The sequence below is a fragment of the Lissotriton vulgaris genome, unplaced genomic scaffold (genome assembly GCF_964263255.1).
Source record: "Lissotriton vulgaris unplaced genomic scaffold, aLisVul1.2 SCAFFOLD_650, whole genome shotgun sequence".
In the NCBI taxonomy this organism is placed as follows: domain Eukaryota; kingdom Metazoa; phylum Chordata; class Amphibia; order Caudata; family Salamandridae; genus Lissotriton; species Lissotriton vulgaris.
In genome coordinates, this window is record NW_028245951.1 from 618,437 (window position 1) to 629,334 (window position 10,898).

A 10,898-nucleotide genomic window follows, 5' to 3' on the forward strand; every position below is an offset into this window, starting at 1 on the left:
ATAATCTATAATTTGGGGGCTGCAAACAACCCTGACCTTTGTATGCGGCCCCAGTTCAAAACGGGCAAACATTTATCTAAAAGTTAATCGATGTGAAAGAAAACAAGTAACTAGGGAGCCGTGTACAGTTAACCTTTGAGCCGCCATGATTTTTAAAGACATTTTGCAACAAACATGTAAAATATGAAAAAGTCTCTTCAAAATTCCAAAGCTTAATTTTATTCACATGCAGTACTGTTTCGTCTTAGTAGTAGTAGTGCATCAGTGCAAGTATTTTATTTTAAGGAATAGTTTTCAAACATGAATTTCGAAACTTTCATGCTTCCGTCCACCCTGACAATGCCAATAGTGAATTAAGATGCAAGTCAGTTATGTGCACACTTTGGATGGCCTGGGTTGATATTTTTCATGAAAAACATTTAAGTAAAATCAAATGATGGAGTCGTTTTCATACAGTGCACAACCTGAAGGAATGTATTTCGAGATCATATTATATGTATTTATAAAGACAAGCACTGGCAAAGCCAATAGGTTTTTGTCTTTGTCATTGTTTTTGTACATGTTGCAGATGACTATAATACAGATGAGAAGAATCTGCAAGAGCTGCCGTCTTGGGGAGCTGGTTTGATTCTTGGCATTGGATCAACATTCTGTTATCCTGGCCAAATCATGTAATCTCCCCAGCGCCATAAAAAAGTGTCTTTGTGCAATATAACTTGTACTCTTCTAAAGCGCTGAAATTTTAAGTGCATTTTATAAAAGCAGCCCATAACGTGAAGAAAGGTGGTCCATACACTTTTAGGTGTGCCTTTCTGGTATCACAGGACATCGACACTGCCAGGCATCGGGTGAGAGCTGGCGCACGGGAGAACTACAATTCCCAGAGGCTGTCGTGCATGACTTCCGGGACCAGGGAAAAGAGAGGAACCGGCAGGAGACGCTGCCGATTATTCCTGGTTTCCTGTAGTTCAGGCGGGCCACTAGAGCCAAATTTCGAGGAGGGCTGAAAAAGATTTTTGGGGGCTAATTCTTCCAGCCGTAACCAGAGCAGCTGTAAAAAGGGATGAAAACACAACAAAAGCCTCATTTACAGGTACACGGTCTTTTAAAGACATGTGAAGTACTTGGGTGCGGCTGCAATTAGACGTCGCCAGCCCGCAAAGCTGTCTCAGCCCAGGCTGACACAAACACCGGGGGGGGGGGGGGGGGGGCTGAAGCCCGGTGAGCCCAATGGGTGTTGCGCGCCTGAGGTAGTTCGTGCTCTTGATCCGTGGCTGACCGTGGATATCCTGGTCGGGTAAGGGTACCATTCGGCACCGCTTATTTCCTTTAGCACTTCAGTCCGAGGAGTTCTTCATTCTAACACTTTTGGAGTGGCTGGGTTTTCTTTTGCATATTTTCCCTGCGTTGGCGAGTCCTTTTCCTTTTGGGCTCATGCGAGGGAATAGTATTGTTGTTCTATTGCTTAAATATTTGCTCAGATCAAAGATACATTGACCTGTTGGGAGCTATCGTCCTTCCTTCCCTGTTGGTGAGTCCGTGGCAGAGACTCATGCAGGGAGTGTTCTTGTAGCCTCAATTAGTGATCGTGCTTTCAATCCTCACAGAGAGAGTGATTTCGAACTCTCTTAACTTTTTGCTTTTTTCCTTTATTCAAGATATACTGTATAACAATTATGCCCTGAATTCTGCCATGATTGAGTATGACTTCATTAATTGCCTATTATTTGACTGAATCTCTTTACAACGATCTTTGATTCAGTACACGCTGCATCTTATGTTTACTTATCCACAGGGGTGGTTAGAAGAAGGTGGTCCTTTCTTTTATTGTTTCTGGCCATCTTACACTGAGAGCAAGGGTAGGTGTTGAAACCCAGGGTTAACTTTCTCACACACTACAGGGATCTTGAGGTGAGAAAGAATATAGAAAGTTTATAGAATCTTCTGTTTTGTTCATTGCAATATTCGGTGTAAGGAATTGAGTTCACCCGCTCACCACCGATTTCCCCAAGGAAACATTTTCTGTCTTTACAGGTTAGTGGGAGGTTGGGTACATATTATCTTTGGGGGAGTGGTGATTGTCAGCTCATCTGGATGAACACGATTTATAATCTTTACTTTTGTGTTCACAGGTCTCCCTTCCCACAGTCCCCATCCTTCCCTTCCTCCGCTTGACCATCCTAAAGTCTGCGGGAACTCATATCCTGACATGGGGCTGTCGAGAGCCCTATGCATCGGTTCGATCCTGAGTATACGTTTAGGCCTGGGACAGTGTCAATGTCTTAGGTGAGGAGAAGAGGAAGACTGCGAGGGAGGAAGCATGTGATGGGGGAGAGAAAGGGTCAGGAAGCTCCATGGTGGAGGTGGAGGAGGTAGCGCTCCCACTGCCCCGCAGGGAGCACTGGGATGGCAGACAGTTGCTAGGAAGCGGGGAGATATCGGCCATAGCTGGTTGCAAGTTCTGGGTAGTAGTAAAATATAGCAATAATCGGTGTTCAGTGGGTTTCCTAGACGTTTAGACCCTGTGCCACTGCACCTGCTGCACCTTTAAAATGATAACCCTGTTGTCTGTGAGGCACTTCCACTGGTGACTGCTTTTTTAACAGTAAAACATAGCAATAATTGGTGTTCATTGGGTTTCCTAGACCTTTTGGTCCATGTGCCACTGCACCTGCTGCACCATTTAAATCATGACCCTAGTGCATGCAAGGTAATTGCACTTGTGACTGCTTGTTTAGTAGTAAAATATAGCAATAATCGGGGTTCAGTGGGTCTCCTAAACCTTTTGGCACCTTTGGCACAGGACCTTCCGCACCATTCAAATTATGACCCTAGTGCCTGCAAAGACAAATGAGGAAATTGTTTCTATTCAGTCATGTATGTGTTCCGAAGAAGGTACAGTTGCAGATGAAAAACATAATTATTGTGTAGCTTAACATAAACTCTCCAAAATGAGTTGCCACAGATATCCTAAATCAAGCATATGCTTTACACTTCAAGGTAAAAGGCAAACATTGTGAAATTGAGTTACAATGTGGCTGGCACAATTTCTGTGAAAAGATATTTTCCTGTGCTTGACAGTAGATAGACCATAAACAGTGTACATTGCTCAAGATTACCATATGTCAGGCTGAGGCTGAGACCGAAATTAGGTTTTGTACTTTGTTGCTAAAAAGGCAGTTTCGCAAATTAAATGGACTCATCAAAGAAGAGGAATTTTGCAAAAAATGTGTTAAATCTGGAAAAGTCACTTTAGTAGTACTGGTACATCAAACTAAATCAGACGCGCCCTCCTGAACTTTGCATGCAACTCCTTGTTGAAAATGGGCAAGCATTTATTTACAAGCTAATAGACGTGAAAGAAAGCAAGTAACTAATACATAAGACTAAATCAGTGCAAGCTTTTTTTGTAAGTAATAGTCTTCCAGTATGATTTTAGAAACATTCATGGTTCCACCTGCCCTGACAATGCCAATAGCTAACTTTATACCCCACAAATGAAAGGCAAATGTTTTGTGCAGCTGAAGAATGCGATAACTTTTGAGATGGCTATGTCTAAAATAAGAAAATATACAAGCATTGGCATAGCCAATAGGTCTCGCCTTTGGGATCTTATAAGTGTTTAGCCAGAGCATACTTCCTTCCTATGTACTGAAGGACGTATTTGTGATTGCTCAGCTCCCAGCAGATCTATTCAAGACCAGGGAGTGATAAAAAATATCATAAAAGAGAAAGAAGAAAAAATGAGTCATGAGATATTCCTGCTCGCCTAGAAACTAATCCCTTCTAATGTGAAAATATCAGGCACTCAGAGGAAACTGAGAGGTATGGTGGAAAAGGAAGTGTGTTGTTTCTGTGATTATGAATTAAGGTGATAGCCACATTATCTGAGTCATACAGTGAATGGCACAATTGGAAGTGTGTCCTTTCTGTGATCAAGAATTAAGGCTACATCTACCCGACCCGGCGGATCAAGTGCAACAGCCAAAAATTGAGAAAATAATATTTAGACTTACCCTTGACTTGTGCCAAATATGTGCATATTGTTAATTGTTGAATGAACAGTGCTTGTACATACACAAATTTGTCCTGAAGAAGGCAGGACATTTTTTTAGTTGCCACCGAAACGCCTTGTCATCAAAACTTATATTTCCAAAGAAATAGGATTTGGGGTTAATATGACACAGTTTTTACTTTTAAGTATTAATACTTGTGATTGATACCATCAAGAACATGTTTTAATTGTAATTGTTTTTATTGTAATGATGTTTTTATAACTGATAGATGACAGATAAATGGTGAGATTATATAGCATGTAGGTTCAGTCGAAAGATTTTGTGAACTGGTTATTTCGTATAGAATGGTTAAGGACTGTCTAAACTGTATGTTTACACATTTTTTAAATAGAATAAAAATATTTTTGTACATGGATATCAATAAATATTTTTGAATAAGAACAGGAGACAGGTGGTGATTTACAATATCGATTGACATAATATAACATTGTACATCTTTCAGTGCATACTTATTGGATTACTTGTTTTGGCCATAGCACAAAATGGAATTTGTTTTTTTGATTGTCATATCAGTATTGTACATGGCAATATAGATCTGTGCAGTGGGTGCCTTAACTCCCGGAGCCACCTTTAAATGCAATCTATTTGTGATCAAAATGAGATAGAGTTACTTTCCTATCACTTTATCAAATTGCCAATGTTTGCGGAGGTTAGTGTAAAAAATACATAACACCTATGCTAATTGTCTTCGGATATCTTCTGATACCTCATCCATCGGGAGCAAGATTTTGTCCAATTTTCACCACTAGTTACCTTAGAAACAGCCACAACATTGATTTTAAAGATGACATCCTATGTTTTAGTTTAGTTACAGGAATGGAGTGCTAAGTGACGTTTCTCTGAAGAAACCAGTTTCCTGACCAGTGATAACCATTTGTACCTAAGCCGTAGTAATTTCAAAAATTTTGACTTGTGTTTTATAAAGTCCATCATCAAGGGGCTACATCAGAAATGATGAACCAAAGAAGCACTTCTGCAATTAAATAATGCATTAATGAAGCAAGGTATGATAACATTTCTCTTAACCTTTCCTTTACCATGTAGTCTATCTATAGACCTAGGTGACAATGTATGATGCCACAGGCATGGGAGCCACGCCTACATCAAGCCGCTTCTAAGGCAGTGCAACCAGTGCTCTTGCACCTGGCACTGACATCGGGGGCTCTGTGTTTAAAAACAGTCAGGTTTAAAAAGTACATGCTGCAGAGTTCCTTGTGTGTCCAGCAGTTTTCAGGCAACAATAACATTTTCTAGATAACTCCGGGAGTTAATGTTCCTGCAGTTTTGTCTGGTGGCAGTTTCCACTTATGACAAATTAACACAGAGAGTTAATATGCCTGTTGTAAAGTAAGTATATCACGCAAATCACCGAACAGTTTTTATGTGGATTGCTCAGTGTGAGAAAGTGCCCGCTTTCTGCATGGTTGCCCCCACTTTTTGCTGAATTGCTGATGTACTTTGACTCTGTGTGCCCTGGGCTCCTGCTTATCAGGTACCCAGGGCCTATGTTCTTTCCCTAAAACTGCAATGAAGCCTAAACCCAATTGGCATCTCTGGCCACAGGTCAGTCCCTAGTAGACGGTCCACAGGTACCCAGGGCACTGTGACCAGAGAAGGTCTCTAAGGGCTGCAGCACTTATTGTGCCACCCTTAGAGGTCCTGTACCACTACTCTCACACACTGCCTTTGCAAGCTGCGTCTTTTGGTGCACAACAAAGTGAAGAGTAGACATGGCACACATCCCTGTGTGCCTTGCCTACAACCTACGGCCCTGCTATTCCAGTGGTGAGGGTACAGGAGCATAAGCCCATTCTTAGACATTGAAAGTGCAGTGCTGCCATTAAGAGTATATGGTGCTGAGAGTTTGTCATTACGAACTCCACAAAACCAGAATGGCTACACTAAAAACTGAGAGGTTTGGAATCAAACTTCTTAGCACATTAAACCCACATTGATGCCAGTGTGGGATTTAATGAAAAATGCACACAGAGGGCATCTTAGAGATGCCCCCTGAAAACTAACCTACCTCTAGTGTCCAGAGTGAGTGGCTGCTTTCAGCTGCCACCACCAGACATGTTTCTGGACCCCTGGGTTGAGAGCCTGATGCTCTCTGGGGCCTGAAACAATGCACATCCTGGGACGAGGAACCAAGCCTCCTCCCCCAGGGTCACGAAGGGCGAGAGAACCAGCGGTAAAATCATATGAGGAAGAGAAGTGTGCCCACCTCTGCCAACTCCACCCCTCAGGTGGGGGAGGTGAATCACAACTCTCAGTCCACGCCATCTTGACGATGGGGGGACTCAGCCAACCAGGGACAGGCTCATGCCCCCCTCCCACTCGAGAGTGGCATAATAGGAGGTGTACCCACTCCAGGGGAGGCACCCATTGGTCCCTGCCTTGTACCAACCTATAACACCCCTAAATCTAGTATTTAGGGGCACCCCCTGAACCTTGCTTCCTCAGACAAGAAGAAAGTACAAGAAGAAGAAGGATCGAACTGCCGTGGAGCAGCTATCAAGAGGAAGACGCCCACTGACTTACCTACCGGCCTGTCTCCCCCTCAAACCTGCTCCTGTGAAATCTCGTGTGTGTCCTGCAGCCAGCAACCTCGAGAACCCAGGAGGACCTGCCTGCCTTCATCCACAAAGACTTTGTCTCCTGTGAACATCGGATTTGTTCATCTGCATCCTCTGGACTTGGCCCGAAACTGCGAATCTGCACCACTCTGCACGGCCCGAGCTCGAGTGGGAGAACATCACGAGGAGGTATCCCCGGTGATCCAGACATGGGATCCAGTGACCCCTAACCAGCCTCAAGCCTCCAGCCGAAGCCTGCAGCCTAAATCCAGAAGGCCCCCCTGACCAGGAGCTGGTAAGAAGATCCAACCCCAAAAGGCACCCCTGAACCTTTTGGGCTTTAAAAACTTGGGTGTTTTCTCTTACAGATGTGGCCTGCAGAGCATTGGTGTAAAGTGTAAAGCATTCTCCATCAAGTTGATCTCTTTCCCTCAACCTTGTCATCTGGTTGTTCGAGCGCCAAGATACTCCTTGGAGTGATAGGTGCGCTATACAAGTGTCCTTTACATTTACAACCTGACGCCCCACAGCCTTGTGTGCCCAATCCGACGGTGCCTAACCAACACCTAACTTCCCAACTTACCTCTCGGAGTGTTTGGAGAGCCATATTCATGATATGCTTGTAATTTCCTTATTTCTTAAATGAAGTGACCATACGTGCTCCTTCTCTACCCTTTCCCCTTTATTTACTTCTTGTATAGGGGGCTACACTTGTACACTTGCAGCAGATTATATCACCTGTTCTTATGGGCAGACGCAAGGGTGTGCCTGCCCCGGCTAGCATTGCAAAGGGGAAGCAGGGCATGTCTCTTTCAGTGTCCACTATGGATTCATTTCTGGTATAGGCTGCCTCTGCATTAGATAAAGAAATTGAGCAGATGCACAGGCGCCTCTCGCGGTCCCCTCTGAAACCTGGTTCCGAGTCACCTGGTGTTTCCGCTGACTCCGTCAACCAGGACCCTTGCTCGCAGCTAAATACTATCATATTGGTGGATATTAGTGATGCTGGGGAGCAAGATGCTGTGACCTCTAATTTAAAATATATCACTACTATTATGCCCCCCAGTGGTTCCTTTATCTCCCACAATTATAGTTAGAAAAAACCCAGAGGCGGGAAGGAAACCCCTGGAACACAACAATATTATCTCTCGCCCAACCAAAGTGCTACCCACTGTACCTCAGGTCAACAGTGAGTTACTGCAGCAGAAGGGCGGGACTAAAAGGAAAAATTTAACCCCGGGTGGACTTCCCAAAAAAAAATCTAAAACTGTTTTGCGAGATAATTCCCTAAGTTTAACAGCAGCTCCTCCTGCCTTAAACCCCACCTTGGCTCTTAACGAGGCACTAGCCACACTAGAGGCTTCCTTAGCTAATATACTAGATGTGAAATTGGCCCCTATCAGCGTGAGAGGGTCTTATAGTATCTCCTCTAATTACCCCCAATCTCAGTCTAGAAGCCATGAAATTAAACCAACATGGGAAGACGCACTACCAGTAATAGATCTCCCTCTCGAATCTACTCCCTATGTGGTGGTGCTGGGGAAGGTTCCATCTCTCCCGCAGGGGGGTTGGGAAGACTATCAGCACTTAAAAACAGAACCGTTCACAGGCTCTCACTAAATACTGTGCTGGCGGCTAGAGTGGCTAGAAACATCATTATGGTTCGCAGGGTTAGCTGGATAGGTAAAGGTATTAAAAGAGGAACAGGTGATTGTATAATCATCAATTTTGATGATCCACATATAGCAGGCAGGATCCTGTTTAGATATACCCATAGAGATCTGAGCACGCTAGCTTCAAAGATTAGGGCTTTACCTTTAAGTCATTTCTAAAAACCCTACCATGCTGGAGCACGTTCAGGTTTTAACCCATTATCTACAGAGCCACGTGGGACTTTTTATGAATCCTCCCATAGGCATATATAACAGCCGTTACGTGAGGCCCCTCCTCTAGTTCTACCCACTGTGCACCATGGCCCTAGGCTAAATTTACATAACAGATTTGCCCCATTATCAGGGAAAGAGAGGTGCGATTGACTGGGGGCACCCACGAGCACTGAAGGGTTCTGTTGCTGTTTCCATCATATCGCAGCTACATAAGCTGGTGATTGAAGCCATGGGACATTCAGGTGTAGATGTGTGTAACAAAGTAGGTGAGGAAGTTTAGTTGGCTCACAGCCCCCACAATTTCAAACCCTAGCGATTGATGCTATGGAGGTGGATAGCACATTTAATAAGAACTCATATCATGGAATATAGCAGGTTTGGCGAACAAATTTAAAGACCCGGTATGGATTACATTTGTGAGACAATTTCTTGTCATCAACCTCCAGGAAACTTTGTCGACAGAATGTGATCTTTTTTTGGAGGGTTATCTGGCCTTTTTTGTGCTTGCCACGCCATCAGCTCGGGCAGACCCATGAGGGGACTAGTAACTTATATCTCTTTGACAGTGGATTACCAGAGTCAGGTTATTCTATCACCTCGCCCATGCATACGGCCTATGATACTGAAGCAGGGAGTCAGAAGATGGGGTTTAATCAATTTTTAGTGTCATCCCCTTCAGATTCTACCAACATTGCTACCCTGGGCAGTTTCATTCACCACTCCTATAATTCTATTCTCCACAATATTGTGATCACCGGAGATTTTAATATCCATTTATGTGGTAATCCTGTGACTATAAAAGTCTCGGAGGTGGGGTGTCCTTGTTACGATGGGTTCCATTTTGAACATTCAAGGATGGGAGAGGCTCTGAATAATTTATCAAACGATTTGGACTTGTTTTGCCCCATGTCCATCTCTGATCCTAGTCGCAACTTCACTGTACCTACCTTTAAAGGGAGAGGGAAGGGATCATTTATTGATTTCATCCTGATTTCCTCGTTCCTGCAGTCGTCTGTTGGCAACTTCCATATTAAAGATAGTATGTATAGTGATCACAATCCCATACATGTGCAACTGCAGGGACCTTTGGCAGTACGGGTTGGAGGCAAGAAGCCTTTAGGATTGCTAAGGGCTAGCGATAATAGACGTCGGCTAAAATGGTCCCAGATTTCTCCAAATACCTTCCATCGGAAGGTTAGAAATCTGTGCCACATTGAGGTGGAACTATGTCTGGATGCTAGCTCCCCACCAAGTGAGGTAATCAAGGCATATGCTTCCATCGTAAGTAAAGTGGGAAACCTTTTAAGCACCGCTGGAGGCAGAGCGGGGCTGCACGGGCCAAGATGGTTTGATGCTGCTTGTTCTAAGGCCGCTAAAAAGCTCAGGGAGTCTTTATCTGTAATCGCCGGAAATATTTTCCTAATGCGAGACTGTAGAAAGGACTATAGGGATTGCCAGACAAAGAGGAAAGGAGACCTTAAGGATGAGGCTTGGAAGGCACTGATAGACTCCTGTACATTAAAGAGTAGCTCAAGGTTCTGGAGCATTGTTAATGGTCCGCTCTTTGATGAAACTACAACAAGGGCTCTCAACTCCCATATAACGGAGGAGGAATGGGTATCCACTTCACCTCTATGCTTGGATACCCTGTTGAGCCGCCCCTTAACGCTAGTCATATCAGTAATTCTCCTACGGTGCGTTTGAAATGGGTGAGGTAATGGAAGGTATACTTGGCCCAACAAGTAATAAAGCACTGGGCCCGGATGGTGTTCCCCCGGATCTTTTTAAATCAGACCCCTCTTTTTGGGCGCCCATTCTGGTCGCTGTGTTTAACACAGCCGCGAAGCATGGATGTCCTGGGCAGCCTCGACCATCGTCCCTGTTTTCAAGAAGGGGGAGCGGAGTAGCACTAAGTGCTACAGGCCGATCTCCCTTCTTGATTCAGTGGTTAAGGTTGTGGGACACGTAATCCTGGACAGATTGTCAAGCTGGGTGGAGGAGTGTAATATCTTCTCCGACGTCTAGTATGGTTTTCTCCCAGGTAGGTCGACCGTGTCACAGTGCCTTAATCTCTCCTTAATATTAAGTAAATATACAGTTGCTTGTTCGGGCACTGTTTACCTTGCCTTCATGGACTTGTCTTCAGCTTTTGACTGTGTCAACAGAGCCAAGCTGTGGCAGTCCATGAGGGCAAGGGGGCTGGATGATAGCCTTGTGACCTTTTTGATATACCTACATAGGTCATCTAGGGTAAACAGACATAATATCGAATCCAAAATATCGTTTGGACAAAATATCGAGTAAAAAATATAGACTATCCAAAATATCGACCAGACAGAATATAGACTACAAAAATATCG